A 25,329-nucleotide genomic window follows, 5' to 3' on the forward strand; every position below is an offset into this window, starting at 1 on the left:
ATTCAAGTTTTGTTTTGTCTTGTTTTGCTTTTCCTTCTCCAGCTGTGGGAGAATGGAAAGCAGAGATGTAAATACGAGATTCTCTATTGAGTTTCTAGTTCACCCAGCACAGCATTTGGCCAGCAGGTCTAGGAGACACTGTACCAGGCTAAGACACACACATGTGTACTTCCCACCTCCACAGAAGCATTTGTTGACAGGCCAGCTCAGCCTTGTCCGAAGCCTGAGCACAGCTCTGTATCCAGAATCTGATCTCACTCACTGGGATCTCCCCTAGTTGGCTGCTAGCCAGAGACTACATGCCCTAGTGGTTCTGAGTCCATATTTCCAGAAGGCATCACCTGAATCAACCTGGATGTTCAGAAAAGCAGAGCCAAAAGGCTCCCCCACAACAAAGTTTTAAGAAGAAACGAAGTATTCAAGAACGTTGACTTCAGCATCTGTTGAGAACTTGCTCCTCATCGCCAATACAAATTAACAACAAACGGCCTATCACAAAGTCAACTCCATTTTCTGACAGTATGTTTAGAAAAAAAAAACAACAAACGTGACGTCATGATGTCATGATGTCAGCAGCACCTGCATGACCTGTGTTTTAAAATCTGTTCTTCCTAGAACCATCCGAAACTATTTGGGGCTGATACGTAAAACAAGTGAAGGTTCTTCTGAGGGAAACATTATTCAGGACAAATGTCTTGAATATCGAGTATTTTAACCACCAGTTTCTTAGAGTTACAAACAAGATTAGCTTGGGGAGCGAGTCTGGGCAACTCTCAAACAGACTGCCTTGTTCTCTGACCCATCCTTGCGTTGAAACAACTCACAGTCATGGGAAATATGCAGAGAAAGCTGAGGCTGGGGCCCAGCCTCTCTCACTTCCTTCTCAAACTGAATGTTCTGCTTGCTTTTTCCTAGTGATGAGGGCCAAAATGACACCTCTGAACAGGTGGCCAAACCCAAGATGACTTACAGCTGTCCAGATTTGACCCGGTGCTGCGTTAACAGAGAAATCAAGCACAACGTGTTCTGTTCAGCCCACGTCTCAAGCATCTGAGGTGCGCTGCAATGACTCAACACTTGTGAGTCTTCTCTTTGGTGAGAGGGAAAAACTTGCAAAGACAGATGGCACCACGTGAAAACTGAAAGGAGTGAGGGCCGAGGCCTGTGGAGACACTTTAATCACCTCAAAGCAGTTTATCACTGCACATAATAACACGGGGCCTTAAGAAGTCAGCTCTGACACTCGCATTTGTCCTGTGATGGAGTGCTCACTGCACGGGAGTTTAATATCCCCAGTGCAATCCAGCTTGGAGGCACAGAGAATGTGCCTGTCATCTCTAAGCCGGAAGTCACCTCACAGCTCTTGCTTCATTCAGCAGGAAGGGCCTGGTGCAAGGAGCCAGAGTCTATCGCCCGAAGGAAGAGTTTCGCGTGAGACTGGAGAATGTCCAGGCACCAACCAAGAGTGTGTGAGGCCAAATCACGGCAATCTTTTCTCAGAGCGGCACAGGTAAATCTGTCTTTAAGCTGTGTTGAGAACCATCAGGATGCGCGGTGTTGGCCACTCACAGTGACCACTGGTACGCTGGTTTGGAATTCAGCCCAAAGGCTGAATGTACACAGTCTTCCCAGAATAAGACTGCCTCACTCCTTTGTAGAAACAACGCAATATTTTCCCTGTCAGTGTACGGTCCCCAGGGAATTCTCTGACGCCGTGAAAATCTCCTTTTCTATTGAAACAAGCAAATCTCCTGGCTGTTTTGCTCAAGATTAGCCTGGAAGCAAATCTCTTGTCCTAGGGAAAGTAGGTGTTATTATCATTGCACAAATAAAGAAATGGGAAAATCGGAGAGGCAGATTTTTTTTGAAACTTGATGAGTTTCAAACCACTAGCAAGAACATCCTTTCTTCAAAGTTAAAGATTACAAGTTCTCTTTCCAATGACTAAAGGCTGTTGTTTTGGGGGTGTTTCTTCAGCGGATTAAAATGTGTTTTCCATTGTGATACCTTCGCATACGCATAACATTTTAGATGTAGGAAAACACATTGTCCTCTGAAACAGGAAATTATAAACAGGTTATTTTAAAGCAATCATAAGTCATTTTCAGAATTTTGCCCCTGTGTCAGTCACCAGAACTGCTTGAGAATTTATCCGAAGCAACTATGCCCCAGACCTGAGCATCACAATATCTGGCGATGGGGCCAGCAACCAGCTGATTTTGATGCTATACCACGCATGAGAAGCACTGTGTTAGAGGAGAGCTAAACTATAAATCATTCCTATATCATTGTTGAGATACAACCCCATAAAAATAATTATTAAAAGAACTGAAAGGTTGTCAGAGAAGAATAAATTTTGGAGATGATTGAAAGAAGTTGGAGAGTGTGTGTGTGCACATGTGTATATGAACATGCACATATGTGTGCATTCACGTGGAGTCAAGAGGTCACCCTCAGTGTACTATCTGCCTATTTTTGTTTGTTTTTTCAGACAAGATCTCTCAGTGGCGTGGAATTTGCAGTTTCATCTAAGCTGGCTAGATGGCCAGAGAGGCCCAGGGATTCATCTGTCTATTCCTCAGCAGCACTGGGATTGCAAACACACATCCCCATGTCCAGCATTTTGATGCAGGCTTGAAGGGATCAAATGCAGGCTCCCAGGCTTACTCAATAAGCATATTACCAACTGAACTATTTTCCTGTGAATAACTCTTTTTTCCCAATAGTCAGAATGGTGTCTTTGGAGCAACAAAAGCTGACCAGCAGAAAGGAAAACTACCAGATCAGTATTAGCTAGTTTCGCCATACCCTTTGACCATTAAAACACAATTTTAATGTCAAATTCTAGTGAACAACCAAGAGTAATCACAATTAAACATATTGTTCTGGGGGTCTCTGGCAACCTCTAGATCAACAACACATAGAGAAATATTGCATGCCAGACAATGGGATTTTTATTTAATAACCTATAACTTCTAGAGAATATTATTCTTCCCTGTGAAATACCCCTCTTCAAAGTACATTATTATTGTTATTATTATTATTATCATCACTATATTACTATTTTATTATTTCAATATTAAAAAGCTAAACATCAGGAAAAAAACAATTCTAAAGGGGGTATTGGAGCTGAATAGAGTGCTATCAAAAAACAAAACAAAACACAAACAAAATACAAATGACTGAAGTGTTTTTAAAGTGTTCAACCTTCTTAGGCATTATGGAAATAAAAATCAAAACAACTTTGAGATTTCAGTAAGAACTGGTGAGTTCAAGAAAATAAATGACAACAAATACTACTAAGAATGTGGGAGAAAGAACCCTTGTTCATTGCTGGCAGAAAAGCACACTGGTGCCACCACTATAGAAATTGGAGTCTCCTACAAGGTAGAACTAGTTCTATGCTGTGATCCAGCTGCACTGCTCATGGGCACAATCTCAACATACTCCATCTCTTGCTGCAGAGATACTTGCACATCTATGCTCATTGCTGCTCAATCCACAATAACTAGGAAATGGAACCAGCTTTGATGATCATCAAGTGACAAATGGATGTAAATATGTGGTACACATACACAAGGGAATTTTATTCAGCTATAAAGAAAATGGAATTAAGAAATTGGAAGGTAAACTGAAAAATACATTGAGTGAAGTAATCCAGGGCAGGGAAAGCAAGCACTGTATATTCGCGCTCGTACATGGAGTCCAGCCTTGAATCAGTAGATATCAAGTATGTTTGGCTTACAGCATCTCTAGAAGTCAGGAAACTAGAAAGAAGCCATGGGGTGGTGGACAAAGATATTGAGCAAGAGAGAATAGAACACAGGTGGTATGACAGGGGGTAAAGGAATATTGAGGGAAGGTTTAAGTGAGAAGGCATGTGAGGGATAGGACAGAGAAGAGGCAAGAAGGAATAACTACACTAAGGATGCTTGAAAAAAGCATATGAATCAGATATGGTGCGATGTGCCTTTAATCTGTGCAGTCAGCAGGCAGAGGCAGGTGGATCTTTGTGAATTATATGGTTACATACAGAGCTCTTTCCCAAAGAAAATCCATTAAAAAAAAACTAATGTGACATTAGATGGGAGAACTTGAAGGTGGTGCCATCACTATGAATGAATATCATCAACAAACTAAATCTTCAACTTTATGATCACGAGACCAACTTATGGAATACTCACTCCTTGGGAGAACTTACCCGTTCTTGCTGCCCCTGCTCATGCAGGGAGGATTCATGCTAATAACAACAGTGCTCTCAGACTAGATCACACCTCACCCCCCCCCCCACATGGACAGTAATAAGAAAAGATGCCAGATATTGCCATTGCGTTGCCATCTCAGAAGAACATTCAGACTCAAGAAGACAGCATAGAACTGATTGGATAAAGTACTAATCTATCACCTACAGTGTGCTGGCATCTCTTGGCCATCATTTTTCTAGAAACAGGACTTGGGAAACTGTTCTCTATGCTGCTGGGGATCATCTGGGGAGCATCCTCAGAGAAGAGATTTACGGGGAAAGTTGTCAGCCAGGCAGGCTTTGGAGCACCAAGCTGAAGAGAATTTTATAAAATTCTTCCTATGCATTTTCCCCATGGCACTTTCTGTGGCTCCCATTATAACCCTCACCACATGAAAGACAGAACGGGATTCAAAGACAAGTGCATGGCAGATCATGTGTCTGAGGTATCTGCAGAGTGTCGGGTTTATGAGTGTTGTGGTAGCAGACGTAGGTGGGAAATAAGACTTTGGGGCCAAAACGTTTTTCTTTGTCCTTTCTAAATCTTTCATTTGATTGAATAAATTCACCTTAAGTATCACAAGAAATATTGTCATTTTAAATCTGAACTTTAGAAGGAAATTCAGTTTGCTATGGTGAAGAACAACTTCCATATATGCATTAAAATATTTAGAAGAGACTACTGTCGTTCTTAACTCGACACTGCACAGTGAGCTCTTCAAGGAGCACTATCATCAGGATCTATTAAAGGAGATAATCTTACTCTCCTCTGCAAAATATGTTTAATTTTTTGGTTGGTTTTACTTTAATAGTCTCCCATTCCTCTGAATTACCACCTAAATTATATTTTAATGTAGATTGGAGGACCATAAAAAAAACAGAATTAGGAAGTCATGTGGATTTTAATGCATGTACTAAGAAATAGAATTTTCTTCTGCATTCACTTATGAGCCTAAATTATAAGAAACGGGCAACTCTAATAAAAAGTGAGCACAGAATTTCAGGTTTACGCACTTCGTTTTATGCTTTTTTTGCCTGTACACACACACACACACACACACACACATTTTATATATATATATATATATATATATATATATATATATATATATGCACATCCTCACATGTATATAGGCACATGTGTGTATGAATGGGTACGCGCATGTTTGTATCAACATTAGAGGGCAGAGGTTTGTATCCGGTATCTTTATCAGTCTCTCTCCATCTTGTGTACTGAGGCAGGATTTCTCACTTGAACTCAGGGCTTCCTGATTCCACTAATGCATTGTATAGCCAACCTACCCAAGGATCTGCTTTCTGTCTCTGTCTTCAGAGTGCAAGGATTACCAGTAGGCCAATAAACTGCCCAGGTTTTATGTAAGTGCTAGGTATCCAAATGATGTGGGAACCCCCTCTAGGTGCTGTGATTACCATTAATGAATAAAGAAACTGCTTTGGACCTATAGCAAGGCAGAACTTAGGTAGGCAAGGAAAGTTAGGCTGAATGCTGGGAGAAAGAAGTGGGGAGTCAGTGAGGCACCATGGAGCTGCCACCAGAGTCAGACATGCTGAAACTTTGCTGGTAAGTCACTGTGACATGGTAATACACAGATTAATAGAGATGGGTTAAATTAATATGTAAGAGTTAGCCAATAAGAAGCTAGAGCTAATGGGCCAAGCAGTGATTTAATTAATACAGTTTCTGTGTGGTTATTTCGGGTCTGAGCTGCCAGGAACCAACAAGTGGCCTCCTCCTGCAACATCCAAACGCTAGTCCTCATGCTTACTCAGCAAGTTCCTTATCCAGTCACACTTCTCTCTGGTCCCTGTATGCCATCTGAAACACAAAAGAGTAAATCCCCCTCCACTCTTTTCTTGTTCCGCTCATTAAAGCCAAAAACAAGGACATGAAAAGGACACAGTCTCAGAGGCCGAAAGGAATCCACCAAGGATGAGTAAGATGGACCCTCATCTAGAAAACATTCCAGAAGCAATTGAGAGACAGTCCATTGACTAGGTACGCACTGTAAAATCAGATGCTGATGTGATAACGATGTTTGGAAGATGTTGCAGTGAGGTTGAAAACTGAAATAGGAGTTGAGTTTCAAGCCAGTGAAGAGACAACAGGAAGGAGAGTTAGAGAAGAGTGTTTTAGCAGAGTGTTTTAGCCATATCCATTGAAGGAAATAATCTGTTATTTAATCTAAATTATAGAATCCAAAAAAATTATAAAAAAGGTTAACTTTATGATACTTTATACCATGATCAAAGTTATTCATTAAAAAAACACCCGTTCCTTTTTTCTCTAAATCCAAACTCAGGTTGTATGAGGATATGCCATTTGGCTTCCTAAGCAAATACGGCCACATAGGAACACGCAGATATGAGGAGACAAAAAAATCTTCTACTGTAGATCAGAGTGCTGTTTTATATTTGTGAGGAATCACCTGACAATTTGGCAAATATAAAAATACCAGAGGAATAGAGCAGGGCATTATGGAGATACCTATGACAGAGCACAGTGTGAGAGGAGGCCCCAGTGCAAGACAGAGGTTCCCAGGACATGTGTTCCTCTCTGCTCCTTCCTCCAGTTGTGAAGAAGTATGAGCTACCCACCTACCTTTACACACACACACCATACACCATAACACACACCATAACTTACACACACATATATACACACCATAACACACATGCCATAACACACACACCATAATATGCACATGGTAACATACAGAGAGAGGTACAGAGACAGAGACAAAGCTATTTAAATTTGAGAACACTTGAACCTCAGCAAGCATCCTCTCAAATTTCAGTCCATGCCATTTAGCAAATGAAACCACAGGACCCCAGTTAAAATTTGTATTTCAGACAAACAGCAGAAGATAAGCACGATCTCTCTATAATTTGGCAGGCTTGCATATATTTAGAACGTATACTTTGCCTATCTGAAATACAAATGTGACTAGGCTTTCTGCATTTTATATGGCACTCCTGAAGAAAAGTCTAGACACTCAGTTTCCAAAAACATACTAAAAAGTAAACGTCACTTCAAATTCTCTACTGGCTCTGGCAATCAGAATCCAATCATAAATTTTAATAATGAAATCATATGATGAGCTTCTGACAAGAAATAAATAATGTTGTGGCAAGCAGGTTTTCCAAACATTTTCCTGCTTTGTGCAGACCGTCTCCTCACTCTGTTGATGGATCAGCTGGCTTCATGATTTTATTCTGTGAAACTAGAAGCTTTCTAGTTTGCTGTGGTTTTATTTGTCTACTGCTGTTGGGACCTTTAGTGTCATAGCTTAAGAAATGTTGCTAAAACCAGTGTCAACCATTTCTCCAAAGTTTGCATCTATAATATCTGGTTGATGTGCAAGATTTTAATGAACTATGTGTTGAATTGGGAGTTTGCCATACAGAAAGCATGGTAAAAACATAGACAGATAATTGCTTTTTTGCCTATGGATATGCCACTTTAAAAAAAAAACCATTTTATTAAAGAGACAATACTTTCCCAATATGCATCCTTGGTTCCCTTGTCAAGGATTACCTGAAGCTGGGTGTGGTAGCATGTAGTGATATTTCGTTTGTATTTTAATAAATAAAGCTTGCCTGAAGTTCAGAGAGTAAAATAGCTGCACTGGTCAGCCTTACAGACCAGGCAGTGGTGACACACACCTTCAATCCCAGTAGCCACACTAGTTTGCCATAGAAACCAGGCATGCATGGTGCACACCTTTAATCCCAGCCCTAGGGAGAATTATAAGACAAAATAAAAAAAATGCTTTCCCACACAATCTCTTACTGAGATTCCTAAAGGCATGATCACCATTTTGGACTGAAGTAGAGGTAAGAGCCTGTGGCTAGCTGTTTTACTTTTCTGAACTTCAGGTTGAACCCAATTCCTGTCTCTGGATTTTTATTAATAGTGCTACAGTAGCATATGCCTCTAATCCTAGCACTTGAAATTTTGAGGCAGGAGAATTAGGAGTATGAGCCATATCCTAAATAACCATTTCCAAGCCTCCTTGGGCTCCATAGCAAGATGCTGTCTCAAAAAAAAAAAAAACGACTAAATAAAACAAAACTGTTGGTTCAGTAATATACAGATAACTTGGTTTCTAGGCTCTCTAGTGTGTTCCATCGATCTATGTGTGTACTTATTCTGGTAGCATATTGGTTTGATAACAGTAGCTTTGTAATGTAATTGAAGTCAAGAAGAATGATGCACTCAGATTGCTTTGGGTACCAGGGGTGTTCTTCAATATCACATGACACTTGAAGACTAACCTAGGTAGTCCTTGAAAAAAATTCATACCGCTAACTTGAATCTCACTGTTCATACTTGGTGTAGGGCTTCAGTCAGAAAGCTACAACTAAGAAAGTAGCATTCTGTGTCCTTTACACACAATAGCTCTCAACTGGGAATCCCATACACAGTAGAGTTCTATGAGATTACTATCTAGAGGCTCTCAGTCTGATCCTCTTCACTTAACCCAGATCTAGTCTAAGTGCCTGGGAATGCGGTCAGGTCTAAAAAACGACAAGCCGTTTTTGTGAAAGTATGTTCAGAAGAGAACATTCACATCCTATTTCATTTGAACCCCTATAGAAGCATCCTGAGTGGAAGACCTCCTTAAATAAGACAAAAACAAATCTGGGAGTGGCATCAACACGGATATGAGTATCTCAAATTATTAAATTCAGGCAGATGTCCTCACGATCACTCCAGCCTTGAACAAATTTAATCAGCCTCATTTTATGTCAATGTCATACATTTCAAATGACACATATTGGTTTTCTGCTGTCCAGTTTTGCAACATAGAAGATGCTATAGTTGAGGTAGAAATTATTTCATTGTAAAAGGTAAGTATTAAATGAAATGCTCTGAATTGAAAATCATCCTTCCTGGGAAAGATGTGTCAGGAAATGAAAATTCCAGGCAAACATAGGTTGATATGTAATGGTGGTCACATAGGAGGTGACCACTAAGTTTTAAACTGTTCTAATCACCCTGGAAATGTTAGCCTGTCTATATTCTTTAGCCTCATGAAAGAAGGGATTCGTCCAAAGTTTTATGTTTCCTGCTGCTGTGTTTATTCCTTCAACAGAATCAGATTCTATTTGGAAAGACCACAGACCAAGTTAGGTAAACACATTCATAATTCAGAGAACTAATTTCCTGTCATCTTTTAAAAGAAATCCTTCCTAGCCGGGCGGTGGTGGCGCACGCCTTTAATCCCAGCACTCGGGAGGCAGAGGCAGGCGGATCTCTGTGAGTTCGAGGCCAGCCTGGTCTACAAGAGCTAGTTCCAGGACAGGCTCTAAAAAAAAAAAAAAAAAAAAAAAAAAAAGCAAAGCTGCAGAGAAACCCTGTCTTGAAAAACCAAAAAGAAAAAAAAAAAAAGAAAAAAAAAAGAAATCCTTCCTTCTTAATGTCTTGGAGGCAACTTTTATTCTAAAGTAGGGATAATTATAATGAGCCAGATTCATGAGTTCTGTGACACCATAATCAATAGGTCCTCCTAAAGGTATTTTATTTCACTTACCCACTTGATGAAACTTTTTATTGACAATATTGAAGGTAAAATTATCTTCAGTATTTTTAAACCATAGATATTATATCAGGTCTTTAGAGACTACAGTGAAAAGAGCTGAAGGGTATGATGTGACTCATGGCATAATAATTAAGAGGTAATAGACGGTAAACTGAAAGATAGGTGTTAGGTAGGAAAGCGGAGCAGGCATGTAGATAGATAATTGTAGTCATGGCATTCATTACCCTTTACCACTTCAACATTTTCCATTTTAAAAAGTTATTAGTCAGGACCTAAGGAGACGATGACTCAGTGGCTAAGCACATCAGTTGTGCAAGCAGCAGTGTCTGAGTTCAAATTCCTAGCAAGAACAAAGAGTACATGGCGGCTATGTATCTCTGTAACCTTGGCTCTGAGGAGCACAGACAGATAGATCCTGGGAGCTGGCTGGCTAGGCAGCCTAACCCAAATGATGAATTTCAGGTTTAATGAGATACCCTGCCTCAAGAGAATCAGATGGGGTCTCATAGAGGAAAACATCTGTTATCCTTCTCTGGTTTCCATAGGCCCATGCACAGGTGCATACATCCTTACACACAAATACATTCAACTCTCTCTCTCTCTCTCTCTCTCTCTCTCTCTCTCTCTCTCTCTCTCTCTCTCTCTCTCTTACACACACACAAAGTTATCAGCTATATTAAAACTGTTTACATTATACTCCTTTATTTGTATATTAATCACATTTCTATATAATTAGGTAATAACCACACAATCAAGTGCCACATGCTAACACATCAAACATTGATGGACTCTCCACATGACAGTGGTCCGCTTAGATTCTAAGGCTTAGAGGCTATAGCATAGCACAGGATGCATTACATTATGCAATCTAAGTTGTCTTAATTCTCATTATGTTCACACAAGCATGAAATCTCCTAATGATTCTTTTCCCACAGGACATTTTATACTTATGTAATGTGCAATTTTACCTATATTGACAACTTGTAAGCTATATATACCTGGATTTATGCAACTTTTAATCTAATATAAAATATAAAATAAATAAATAATCATTTTGTTGGGAGATGATTCTCTCTGGCTATCTCACATAACATTTGTAGAAGGGAAAAAATTCTTGTCTACTCATTAAGGCTTTCTGGCTCAGTTGACAAAATAAGTTAGCACATAGTTTAAAAGGAGAAAAGGTTCATGGGTTTACACGATGCTAAAAGAGGCTTCACCAAAAATATAGAAGACTCCAAAAGGATATGTAAAGGTGAAAGACTTTAGAACATCTAAAAGTGTTGAAAAGAAATGATAGTTCAAGAAGAAGAGGCTTTGATATGGCTGAGTGCTTTCCCCCTCCAAACATCACGCAAAAACTTACTTCTCAAGTGGAGTGACCGGGTCATGTGGACTCCTCCCTGTGGGCAGAAACAGAAACTCCATAAAATGGTTTGACAGAGGAATTATCTCTTTTGCTCTCCACCCTTTGACATGAGTTATCACAAGATTCCTCCCTTCCAATGACATCCTATTCGAGGTGCATTCTGGGAACATAGCTACCCTTCTTAGATTCCAGAATGGCTATGGCTTTACCTTAGACTTTCACCTTCCAGAGCTGCAAGGATAGACTTCCATTCTCTAGAAATAACCCAGTCTCCCATAATTTATTACAGCAGCACAAATGGACTAAGGCACACTTCTAGGGGCAGCCAATGATAGGAATGTAAATGTACAAAGAACTGATGATCGATGGATTGGGAAGAAAGACTTGTTTCTTCTTCAATGCCTCCTTGTCTCTCTTCTGATATAGCAAGGGTGGTGTCTAAGCATCTTCATAAGAGAATTCCGTGATCTTATTTTTGGTTGATAGAGAGATGGCAAAGTTATTGTGATTTTTCTGAGTGTCTTTCAGTTTAAAAGAGGTATACGCCATGTGTTTTTGATTCGTGATGATTTCAGTTTCGTGATGAGTTAACTGGAACATGACACAATTGTGAACCAAGCATGTTTTGTTGGTTCTGCTTTTCTGGAGAACCATGTCAGACATAGATGCATGATACCCTGGATGCATCCAAGATGCAAAACCACCCTTGGCTTCTTATTTTGGCCTTGCAAAAAAAAAAAAAAACATCTAGTCTTTGTGGGACCTGACCCAACCCCTCACCAACTACAGCAGTAGGGAAAATGGACCCTGCAGCTTGCCTGGGCAGCACAGTAGAGCTGACCCTATTGACAGGAAGAGAGGGTAAACCTCCACAGAACGTAAACATGGGATTTCTGGCCCTGTCTTTCATCTGCCATATGATGGTGTGGACAGGGGAGACATACCCTCTCCTCGAGACTTGGGGTGCGGGAAAGCTGGCCCTGAAGTCATAAGAGCGGGAGAGTTGTCCCTGCCCCTCACCAGCTGCAGCACTAGAGAGAGTGGTCCCTACACCTCACCTAGTCAACAAAGAAGACCTGACCCTGAAAGTGTAGGCATGTGAGAGCCCACCCTGAAGATATGAAAGCAGGAAAACTGGCCTGGACCCTTGCTCATCCGCTGCAAGGGGTGAACTAGAAAGAACATTGCTGGAGAGCTCACCCTGGTGGTGAGGACAGGAGAGCTGGCAGACTGACCAACCCTACAACATCCCAGGCCCAGAACTAGGGTTATGTGTCGTGCCCCCGCCCTGCCCCAATATATATCCCATCTATGATCTGGCAGAGCATGAGAAGGGACCAGTCTTGAAGACCCAAAGATGAAGGATCTTCATGATACAGGACAACAACAGGATAACCATGAAGAGTCCCAGTGAGAGCCCAGCATTGATAGTGTAGCAGAAACCAGAGGCCTCAAACCAAACCAATGACTTTGCAATGGACACTTGCACGTAAAGATGTATGGACAAAAGAGTTTACTTCATGACTCTCTATGTCACACAGCTAGCTTTCATGACACATTTTTCCTCTTTGTTTCTTTCTTTTTTTCTTTTTCTTTTTACTCTTAAATTGTATCTTATTTTGAGGGGAGGTTTCAAGGGCAGAGGAAGGGATACACAGAGACAGGAAATTAATGGGACCTAGATACATGGTGTGAGAGACACAAAGAATAAAAATAAAAGAAAGAATTTTTTTAAAATTGTATACTTCACAGCTTAGCAGCAGGATGGACTGCACTGCCGGTCATGTTGTATAACCCTTTGCTGATGGGGTTGGCTGAGAACTGCAGTGGGATTGCTGCCTTCCAGCATTATCAGAGAGTATCCCACCACATTTCACTAGACAGGGGAAAACATCAAAATTCAATTTTCCAAGATCTAGTTCTTTCTTTTAAGAAATGGTTAATTATTTTATGTGTGTGTTTTCCCTGCAAGCATATCTGTGCACCACCTGTGTGCCTGGTTTCCGTGGAAGCCAAAAGAGAGCATCAGGTCTCCTGGAATTGGTATAATAAATTGTTGAAAACCAACATATGGATGCTGGGGATTGATTCCGGGTTCTTTGGTGGTCTTAACTGCTACTGATCCATCTCCCCAGACCCTGTTGACTCTTTCTTAGTAATTCCTTCATTGGTTCATTTCTCCCTCTCACCTTCTACTGCAAGCGTTAAGGAGGTCATTGCTCTGCTAAACATCCAGTTTCATTGCTCACAAGCTCTGCCTGGCACACTAGAATGAAACTCAGCAAAGATCTTTACCTTCTTAAATCAAGGACCACTCTCCTCAGCCTCCCAATGTCTGATCCTCTTTCCATTCGTCGTCCTCGCTAGCGGCTTTCGATGTCCATATTCTAGAAGCTTCTGCCAGTGGTTGCTTAGGTCTTCCCCTGAAAGGGAGGAGGCTTTCTCTCTGGCTCTTCTTTTTTCTCCCTGAGCCCTCACTAGCATTGACTCTATAGTTTGGATTCAACCAATAGTTTGATATTACAAACTCCACCTTTTCTAGGATGTGCGTTAAAAAACTCCTATATTTTTTTACATGACACCCAGTTCTAAAACCATTTCCATGGTTCTTCTTGCTGGTGGCAGAAGAATCTCATTTCTTGGTACTTAAATCTGACATAGTCATATTACAGTGCCATAAAGTAAAAGTATAAACTTGAAGCCTTAAAGAACAGGTGTTTGTTTTCTCACAGATCTGTGTGATAGAATCTCCCCCCCCCAAAAAAAAATTAAGGTGTTTGCCAATTTAGATCATGGTGAGAACTTCTTTCTTGTCTTATAGAAGGATGCCTTCTTCCTGTATATTCACATAGTGAGTCATAAATCTCTCTTTTTTTATATGGGAACACAGCAGTATTGAAATGGGACCAACTGGCATGATCTCAATTAGCTTTAAGTATCTCCATATAGGCTAAATCTCCAAATACTGGTACATAAGTGCTTGCATTTTTCCACATAGAGATATCTGAGAAAAGCATAAACATCTACTCCACAACAAATATTTGTGTTATCTATTTTTGAAAATTGCAAACTCTGTAGAATTCCAATAAAGGCACTGTTATATAACTTTCTATGGGTATCAATATTAAATGAGTTATAGGGATAACACTTCTCCATCCCTGCCTTTGTCAATAGGAGGAACTGCAGAAACAATGGCTTGGACTTCACCTAGTATGTCATATCCTCTCAGTTGTGATCACAGAAGCATCGTGTTGAGGCTCAGCCACCGTGTCATCATTTGTTGGTAATATTGTCTATAACTGTGGCCATGTATTTATCACATACCTATCATGGATGTAGAAGTTCTAAATGAAAAATAGATAATTATACGATTACCTTAATCTATTCATCTACTGTAATTGTTATATCAGCAAAAAAAGATAAAAACAAATTACTGTTTAACAATTGCAACAAGGTAGGTGAGTTACATGTTCTTAATGTAACAATGTTTAACTATTAAAATATGATCTACATATATTTGTTACATGATACAGACGTTTATGATGGATTTATATGAAAGAGTGAATTTCAAAGTGTAAAGTAATGACAATTTTAAGTAGGTTAGTGAGAGAGGATATAGAGGAAGCTAGTACTTCTAATATTTAAGTGTAATGCAAGTCAAAACAGCTCACTCTTTCCCACATTGCTTTCTCTTCCATCCTTCCCTACAAGGAGTTTGAGGCTTTGTTGTCTCTTAGGTTGTTATTCATGTTATAATAGCAATTGTCCTGATCCATTTTGCATTGCTTATGTCTATTTTTAAGTAGAAAACAGAGACAGAGACTCTGTTAGCCTGGTAAGGAATTGAATTTATGCTGTGCAAAGCACCAACTTCTAAACAAAGATTTGTTTGCTCATAAGTATTTAATGCTGAACAAACAGCAATTCCTTCTAAAGAAGCACAAGACCAAACATACAGATAGCACTTTTCATAGGAGGGAAAACAATGGAGCTAATAAATTTCAGAAAAAAAATAGAAAAAAGTAAACAGGTAGGGCAATCAAGATCCATCGGAGGCAAACTCTGAAAGAAAGACACATAACAGAAGAAAAATTAAAGACCTGTTCTTAATCTTTCTCTAAACATGCTGAACATACAGTGGTTAAGTTTTCTTAATCATGGACCTTCTCAGCCTAGGCACTTAGCTTTCACAACCATATAACTTCAAGACATACTTTAAACTAAATATTTGTGTAAAAACTCATTAGTGTGGTGTGTTTGGGTGGGTGTTTTCGTAAAAAGGGAGTTATAAATATGCACACAGACACACACACACACACACACACACACACACACACACACACACACACACACACATATATATATATATATATATATATATATATATATATATATATATAATAGTTACCCACAATGGTAAAATTATACATAGCTTTTATTATTTTTGCTCATCTATATTTTATACAGTTTTCACAAATATATAATGGTTCAAATAAGACTATTTAAATTGTTACCATGGTTTATAGTTAAGAAAAATTTCTGCTGGGGAGAGAAATCCAACCAGGAGAATCTATACATTTTCCCCCAGTATGACATGCCATAGAACAAGTTTTGCACTTTAGGAAATTACAAAGCTGGAAGAGGTCTTAGAGGTAAGACAGTTGCTAACCCTCATCTGTTAGATGACAGAATTTGGGCCTATAGATACCAGAAATTGTTCCAGCAAAGACCACAGCAGCAGAGCAAGAAAACCACATTTGTTGATGCTTAATCCAGTGCTCTCATTGCACTGAAAAAGCAGAAGCGTCAGGGTACTTTAAGCTTTTCTACAGTGTCTCCAATCAATTCCATTCAAAACTAAAAATTAGATGTACATGCCGACTTGGGGTCAACAACAAAATAAAGTTGGGAAAGTTTAGAAGCATACAGAGAGTCAGTATAGCATCTTTTGCTGTAGGAATTTTTACCGCCAGTAGCCGTTAAGTTACCTGCGCACTTGGGCGTGGCCTCTTATACTATATATGCATAGGGCCTCTTTTCCAGCTGCAGGATGCGGTTGCTGTTCCCTGTTCCAGCAGAGGAGAGTCTACCCCTAAATAAATAACCCTCTATTACACTCAATTCTGAGCTAGTGTGGGATTTCTCTTAAGCATCCTTCTTCATCTGGTACCCCATGTGGATCCAAACTCCACACCTACCAGGTGAATCGGCTTAAAGGCCTAAATGGTCCACAGCCCAGAAAGTCTCCCACCCTCACCCATTTGACTTGCTTTTACCTACTAAGCAGATTTTTGTAAAACCCCCACCACAGCTGAGCTAACTGCATGCGGTGACTTGAAAATTACCCAAGCGGTGATGTGGGAGGGTCTCGGGAGCACACCCTCCCCAGCCCCACTGCTGAGTTTCCTGCCATGTGGCAACTTTCGCAACTTCCAGTTTATACTTCCAACTCTTGAGTCCTGGACTTCTTGTTCCGTGTATGGAATTGATTTAATTGCTTTTCATTTACCAAACAAAGCATATTTCTCAGTATTTAACCAGCATCGAGGTGGGGAAACCTAAGAGCTGGGGACTGTTTGTGGCACCAGGTTGCACCACTAGTTGTGACTCTGCAGCCATGACACCTGCTGGACAATAAAGGTTATTATACATAAAACAATTTACTGGACTTCATAACAGGTAATAATAAATCGATAACCTTGAAAGTTATATAATTGCAGACAACATTACCATTGAAATTTTAGTAACTTTTTTTGCAAATACCATGGATTGTATTCTGCAGGCGTATATGATTGGATATTGGGACTCAGTTTTTTTCTTCATATTATATCTTTAAGAAAATGGTTTGATAACAGAGCCAAGAATGAGGCACTTTTTACAAATGATACAGTCTATACAGACTAATAATGAACAGCTAGCTGACAGAATTAATACCATTGAAAATCAAGTTACCTAAAAAAAATAATACTATTGAAAAAGGATGACATTAATTTGACAGACAAAATTAAATCCATGTCAAAGGATACTGAAAAATTATCTGAAAGAATTCATACTTTTTTAATTGGACAATCAAAATTTGTTTAAAAGTTATGATAGGTTAGCAGATAGAGCATCTCTCCAGGATGGCAATCTGTACACTATCCAAATAATGTCTAAGGATGAAGTATTATCTTTAAAGGAAAAAACTTCAAACCTTGGAATCACATGTGCAAAATGAGGACCAGAGGCTAGGTGCCTCAATTAAATCACTAGAAATATATACAGGCCAGGAGATTTGGGCTTTACAAAAGACAGTAGCAAAAAGATTTTAAATGATTGAGGAAATTGTTGAAGCTGATGAACAGGGAAAGGAAAGAAGGTACAAGAACAGGATTCAACATCGCCAGTAGCTGTCAGAGATGACTTACACAGGGTTTTAGCTTCATACACTGTAATCTACTCTGACAAAGCATCAAGTTCTAAAGACCCAAAAGGATCCAAAGAAGGTAGATGGATACCTATAGGAATAAATGATCTACACGAAATTAAGCAAGCTACCAGAACTTATCACTTGCATTCCACATTTGTTAAAGAGTTGATAAAGACATGGGCTTCTAACATTAAGGAGACAGCACATGACTAGTTTCAGTTAGTTTCAACAGTCCTGGATGATGGGCCTCAATTGATGTCTAAATGTTATTTCAGGGAAGAGGCTAAAATTTTAGAACAACAGGAACAAGCAAAAGGACTTGAGACTTCCTAAGATCAAATTCTTGGGGAGGGCGCTTATGTTGACCCACAGACTCAAGCCCTTTACAATGAACAAATCTTGTCCCTATGCCACAAAGCAGCCTTAAATGCTTGGGACAGAATTCAAAAATCAAGAAAATGAATTGAATCATATACCAGGGTTAAATAGGGCCAGAGAGAACCCTTGAGTGACTTTTTACAAAGATTAACTAAGGCTGTACAAATAGGAATAACAGACCCAAATGTTAGACAAGTACTGAATCTCTGGGTTTTGAAAATGCTAACTTGAAATGCAAAAAGATACTTGGGCCTTTAAAGGTTATATGAGCACCTACAAATGAATGGATCCTGCATACAATGAACATTGAGACATTTGGCTATAATACTGAATCTTGGGTAGGATAAGCAATTTCCAAAGGAATGAGGAAACATCAAAATGCCAAATGTTTTAATTGTAGAATAGGACATCTGTGAAGGGATTGTAGACAAGGAATTCCTAGAAATAATATCTCCTCTGGAAATGGCAAGAATAGGAGGACTCAGCCTTCAGGTATATGTAAAAAGTGTGGCAAATGCTGACATTGAACCAATGAATGCAGAAGACAGACAAAGCAATCTGATACCATAAGGAAACTCCTTGAGGGGCCTCTCACAGGCTCCCAAGCCAAAAGTGGTCCAGTCATTCCCTGTCACTGCGGAGGACATGTCTCACCAGTAAAATTTAAAAATCTAGAGCCTTCTGTATAAAGACCATACTGTTCTGGAAGATGGAATAAACATGGAGTATAAATCAAAAATTCCAGTAGGAAATAGGAAAGGTATATTCTGGCAGACTTATATAAATGATCAAAGACCAAAGCTAAGAGTGTGTATAAATGGCATTCTAATTGTGGGTTTGGTAAACACGGGTGCAGATGTGAGTATCATTACTCTAGAATCTTGACATACGAATTGACTTCTTCAAGAGGCAGATGTTCAATTACTAGGAATTGGAACCCTAACAAAGCATGTTTAACAAAACAAGTTAAACAAACCATGAGGTGGGTTGACTGCATAGGGACAGGTCAGAGAGGGAAGCTGAGACCGTGTGTGGCTAATAGTGCAGTGAATTTATGTGTTGAAGGCCTCAGAATTCCATAAGAAACATTATGTCAATAGCAAAGGCTGAAAGAAAGAGTGTTCTATTACTTGGCAACAAGCTAAGGAGATTGTAAAGAGATGTCCTATTTGCTCTTTCTATAACCAAAAACTGCTACCTGCAGGGACTAACCCAAAGGGTACTCAAAGCAATAAAAATCTGGCAGATGGATGTGTTCCACTTTACAGAATTTGGAAAATTAAAATACGTACAGCATACCATTGACCCTTATTCGGGTTTTCAGTGGGCAACTGCTTTAAACTCAGAAAAAGCTGAATCAGTAATCACACACTTATTAGAAGTTATGGCCATCATGGGTACACCTGCACAAATAAAGACAGATAATAGTCCAGCATATGTCTCTAAGAAAATGAAACAGGTTTTTGCTTATTATACTATAAAGCATATTACATGTATACCAAACAATCCTACAGGTCAGGCAGTTGCAGAAAAATAAAATCAAACTATAAAGAATATGTTAAACAAACAGAAAGGGATGGAAAATACCCTCAGAAATAGATTACATAATGTTTTATTAACCTTGAATTTTCTTAAACGCTAATGAGAAAGAGACAACAGCAGCAGAGAGACATTGGATAATAGAAAAGTCATCTGAATTAAATCATCCAGTATATTTCAAGGATGTATTGACCTCACAATAGAAGCCAGGAGATATGCTAGTTTGTGGAAGGGGTTTTGTTCTTGTTTCCACAGGAGAAGAAAAATTATGGATACCATCAAAATTAATAAAGATTTGCTTGGAAAAAGAGAAATCTCTTGAGAAAGAGAAATGACAGCTCATCCACAATGGTCACAACCATACAAGTGGTAAGGAAACCATATAGGGTTGGGGCAAGGTTCTGCTCTTGTCTTTACAGGAAAATACACATCTTCAAAAATTCAAGAGACCCTGGATGTTTGGATGCTGACAGAAGAAAAAATAACTATCCAATAAGGAACATCAAGAAAAATGAATGTGCCTTATAAGGACAGATGATCAAAACATATGCATTTACATATATATTTGTTTTTGAATATATGTGGCGGCCGCACTTACATTCGCCATTACAAGATGGCGCCGAGGGCTAAAGTAAACAAGTATGTGGCGCGAACTTTTCGCGCCACATCTGCCTGGCAACAGGTTTCCACCAATCCTTTTCTGCCACGTCACCTAATCAGTAGACACGCCCCGTCCTCCTCTATATAAGCCGCCACCCAGCCCGGCTCGGGGCCCCCTGCTTCCAGCTCTCCCTCAACCAAGCAGCGCTTCATTAAAGTGTGATCAGAGAAGAATCCTGTGTCGGTGGTGATCTTTCCCTGCTGGTCAGGGTTCGCTCGCCGCAGCTGGTGCCGAAACCCGGGAACTTCGGCGGACACACACAGGGGGCCGAAAAGGATTCAGAACTCTACACACGAAGCGGTCGGCGCCGGTAAGTATCCTTAGGTATGCTTCTTGGAGGAATTAGTCCTTTGTGGTTTGCACTAGCAGTGGTTGTTTTTGCTGTAGTGGTTTATGCCTTTTGCATTTTTATCCGTTGTCATAGACCAGGAGAGGAGTGTCTTTGCTGCAACATCTAAAGCGAAAGTAAGTCCGTGGCAGATAAGGCGATTTTTCTGCCCTTTTGTAAGCCTCTTGTAGAAAAGTAAGCAAAGATGGGAAACGATCAGTCTGTCTCCAGTGTATGCGATTTTGTAGATCCCATACAGCGGTTACTACAGGAGAGAGGATTGAAAATCTCGAAATCCACCATAAAGGTGATTGTCGGGGATATTGATCGCATGGCGCCGTGGTTTGCGGTGTCTGGGGATCTAAATCTGCATTGCTGGAGAAAGCTAGGCAAAGATTTGGAGGCAGCAAAGGAACAGGGGCAATTAAAGAAGGGGACTTATCCTTTTTGGAGATTAGTACACTCCTGTTTGAAAGACGGAAAAAATGTAGAGGAGTTAAGAGAAGGAAGGAAAATGTTGGCAAGACACCAGGACAGCCTTTCAGAAGCAGGTTCAAAGACAGAGGAGGATACTGAAGAAAAGTGCACGGTAATAAGGAACAAAAAAGGAGAAAAGAAAGATATAAAAGAAAAAGAGGATCCTAAGATAAATAAACCTTCAGCACCTCCCCTATATCCGGTGCTGGATGAATTCGCAGCCTTGCGGCTGGCTGAAGAGGAGCTGGTAGAGGCAGAGGAGGAGAGCTTAGAGGAGGAAGATGCACGTTATGAGGAGGAGAGATATGGGCCAGCTCTAAAAGTGCCTACTAGAGAGTTTCCCCCTCCTTACGTGCAGCCCAGGAGTAGCTGCCATTTCATCGACAGGGGCACTCTTGCGCAGTTAGCTGTGCATTATCCACCTTCAGTGGTGGTATTTCCTGTTTTTGAGGATCAAAATCAACAAAGATATCATGAGCCAGTCCCTTATAAAGAGTTAAAAGATTTAGTGGAAGCGGCAAAGACTTATGGAGCTAATGCGCAGTATACCCGCACATTACTGACTCGGTTGACCACCAGAGCTATGACACCAACAGATTGGTGGGAAATTGCTAGAGCATGCCTTTCTACAGGTCAATATCTAGATTATAGATCTATAGTAGTAGAAGCTGCTCACACTCAGGCTCGAGTAAATGCGCAAACGCCAAATCGAGCTCCCTGGAATGCAGACATGTTATTAGGGCAAGGGCAATGGACGGCTAATCAAACAGCCTATCCAGTGGAGGTATATCAACAAATTAATGAAATTTACACAAGAGCATGGAAAATGATACCAAAAAGAGGTGAAGTGACGGGCAACCTTACTAAAATTATTCAAGGCCCTACTGAACCTTTTTCGGAGTTTGTGGCTCGCATGATGGAAGCTGCAGGAAAAGTTTTCGGTGAGGCGGAAGAAGCTATGCCTCTGGTTCAGCAGTTAGTGTTTGAACAGGCTACTAAAGAATGTAAGAGAGCCATCATGCCGTGGAAAAATAAAGGACTGGATGCTTGGCTTAAGGCCTGCCGAGAGATAGGCGGCCCTCTAACTAATGCTGGCCTAGCGGCTGCTATGCTAGCAGTCTCCAGGGGGCAGGGAAGATCAGGTACCTGCTTTAATTGCGGGAAGCCGGGGCATGTACGAAAAAATTGCCCCCAAGGCACACATAAAAAGAGCCAAGGTCAGAGACAGCCGGGCACATGCCCGCGGTGCAAAAAGGGAAAACACTGGGCAAATGAGTGTCGATCCGTAAAGGATATCAATGGACAGCCCATACCTAATGCAACATCAGCCATGTCAAAAAACGGGCAGAAGGGCCCACTACCCCAGGGCCCGAGAATTTATGGGGCAATTCAGGAGCCAAACATGAGACCACCCCAGTCATCAGAAGGGCCACCACAGGCTCCGCAGGGTTGGACCTCCGTGCCACCACCGGATTGGTACTGACTCAGAGTATGGGTGTTCAAGCTATAGACACAGATATGTCAGGACCTCTAGAGGAAGGAACAGTAGGACTAGTTTTAGGAAGATCCTCTAGTACTCTTAGAGGGTTATTAGTGCTACCTGGAGTGATCGACCCTGACTACAAAGGCATTATTAAGGTAATGTGTCATTCTCCGTTTGGCATCATTTCGATTGCACCCGGAGATCGTATTGCACAATTGTTAATTCTTCGATCAGACCATGAAAAATTTCCCTCTTATGAGAAAGAGAGGGGCAAGCGAGGGTTCGGCTCCTCTGGGGTTGAACTAGCATGCTTGTCTATAGGACTTGATGATCGCCCCATATGTACCCTAGAAGTAGAAGGAAAGCTCTTTACGGGCCTGTTGGATACCGGAGCGGATAGAAGTGTGATGCGTAAACAGAATTGGCCGAAGAGGTGGCCGTTACAGACGGCTGCACAAACCTTACAGGGTCTAGGATATCAAAATACTCCAGATATGAGTGCTAAGCAATTGCATTGGAGGATGGAACACAGTCAAGGCATTTTTCAGCCTTTTGTCATAGACCTCCCTTTAAATTTATGGGGAAGGGATGTACAACAACAATTAAAATTGATAATTACCAATGATTATTCTCAAGTGAGTAAAGATGTCATGAAGGCACAAGGCTTTGTACCAGGAAAAGGGCTGGGGGCTCGCCTTCAAGGACGAAGTGACCCCGTGTTGCCCACTCCCAAATCTGATCGGAAGGGCTTGGGTTTTTCCTAGGGGCCACTGATGATGCGTTACGCATCCCCTGGGGCACAGATACACCCGTCTGGGTGCCTCAGTGGCCCCTGTCTATGGAAAAGCTCCAGGCCGCACACATATTAGTTAAAGAACAACTTCAGCTTGGTCATATTGAACCTTCTGTGTCTCCTTGGAATTCTCCTATTTTCATCATAAAAAAGAAGTCAGGAAAATGGAGGCTGCTGCATGACCTTAGAGCAGTTAATGCACAAATGCAACTCATGGGATCTGTCCAAAGAGGGTTGCCTCTTTTAAGTGCTTTACCAAGAGATTGGCCTGTTTTTGCCATAGATGTTAAGGATTGCTTCTTTTCTATACCCTTGCATGTTTTAGATAAACATCGTTTTGCATTTACTGTTCCTTCTATAAATCATGAACAGCCTGATGAACGCTATCAATGGAAGGTTTTACCACAGGGTATGGCCAACAGTCCCACCATGTGCCAGCTATACGTGGATCAGGCGTTACAACCAGTGAGACGTAGTTTTCCAAAAGTTAGGCTGATCCATTACATGGATGATATCCTATTGGCAGCAAAACAAGAGCATATGCTAGAACGGGCATTAGTTGCCCTGGAGGCATCCTTAAAACAAAAGGGGCTGATTATTGCCGCCGATAAGATTCAAAAGATAAGTATTATAGAGTTTTTAGGAGCCCGTGTTACCCCAAAACAGATTTTTCCACAAAAAATTTGCATTCGCACATCACATTTACGCACTTTAAATGATTTTCAAAAATTGCTCGGAGATATAAATTGGCTGAGAGGATATCTCCCCATTACCCGTGAAGCTTTGCAGCCGTTGTTCTCAATATTAGAAGGAAATCCTGATGTAACGTCACCTAGAGAGCTTACACCCAAGGGAAAAGAAGCATTAAAGATAGTGGAAAAGGCCATAGAACAAGCGCAGGTTCTTCGGTTTGATCCAGAACAACCATTATTGCTTTGCATTCTGCGCACTGTTGGTCATCCTACTGGAGTATTGTGGCAGACAGGCCCGATTTGGTGGATACATGGTCATACACTTGGTTCACGCACGTTAAGCTATTATCCTGATTTAGTGGCACAACAGGCATTATTGGGAGTGAAGTTCAGCTTGACCACCTTTGGAAAAATGCCAGAGAAGTTAATATTGCCCTATACCAAAGATCAAATTGAAGTTTTGACAGGGACTACTGACGATTGGGCCGTATTGATTTCCTCATATTCAGGCGTTATTGATAATCATTATCCGTCTGATAAATTGCTGTCCTTTATGGCACAGAATGTTGTATATTTTCCAAAGATTACCAGTGCTTCTCCTTTGAATAATGGCTTGACTATTTTTACTGATGGGTCCAAAACTGGAATTGGAGCCTATATGGTATATGGCTCCCCGCCTGTTACTCTGAAATTTCGCTCTGGAGCACCCCAAGTCGTGGAGTGTCAAGTAGTGTTGGAGGTCTTTAAGGCCTTTCCCCATCAGCCTTTTAATTTGTATTCTGATTCATGCTATGTAGTTAATGCTGTAAAACATCTGGAAGTGGCTGCATATGTTAAACCTAGTAGCATGGTTGCATCTTTGTTATTACAAATTCAGAGTTGTATAGTTCAACGTGCTAAACCATTTTTTATCGGTCATATTAGAGCTCATTCCGGTCTTCCTGGACCTATGACTGAAGCTAATGATATGGTTGATAGGGCTACCAGGGAAATGGCTTTAGTTGCCCTGGATCCTATGCAATCGGCTGAACAATTTCATAGAAAGTTTCATGTGCCTGCAAATACCCTTCGCCTTAAGTTTAATATTACTCGCGACCAAGCGCGTGAGATAGTTAAACAATGTTCCTCCTGTGTGATCTTTCATCATCCGCCTCATATTGGGGTTAATCCACGTGGGTTAAAGCCACTTACCCTTTGGCAGATGGATGTTACTCATGTTTCAGAATTTGGTAAACAAAAATATTTGCATGTTTCCGTGGACACTTGTTCAGGTGTTATACATGCCACCCCGTTATGTGGTGAAAAGGTCCTTAACGTAAGGACCCATTGCCTAGAAGCCTGGGCTGCTTGGGGCAAGCCTTATTCTTTAAAAACTGATAATGGCCCGGCATAT

Source organism: Arvicola amphibius, chromosome 14, assembly GCF_903992535.2.
Source record: "Arvicola amphibius chromosome 14, mArvAmp1.2, whole genome shotgun sequence".
Classification (NCBI taxonomy): Eukaryota; Metazoa; Chordata; class Mammalia; order Rodentia; family Cricetidae; genus Arvicola; species Arvicola amphibius.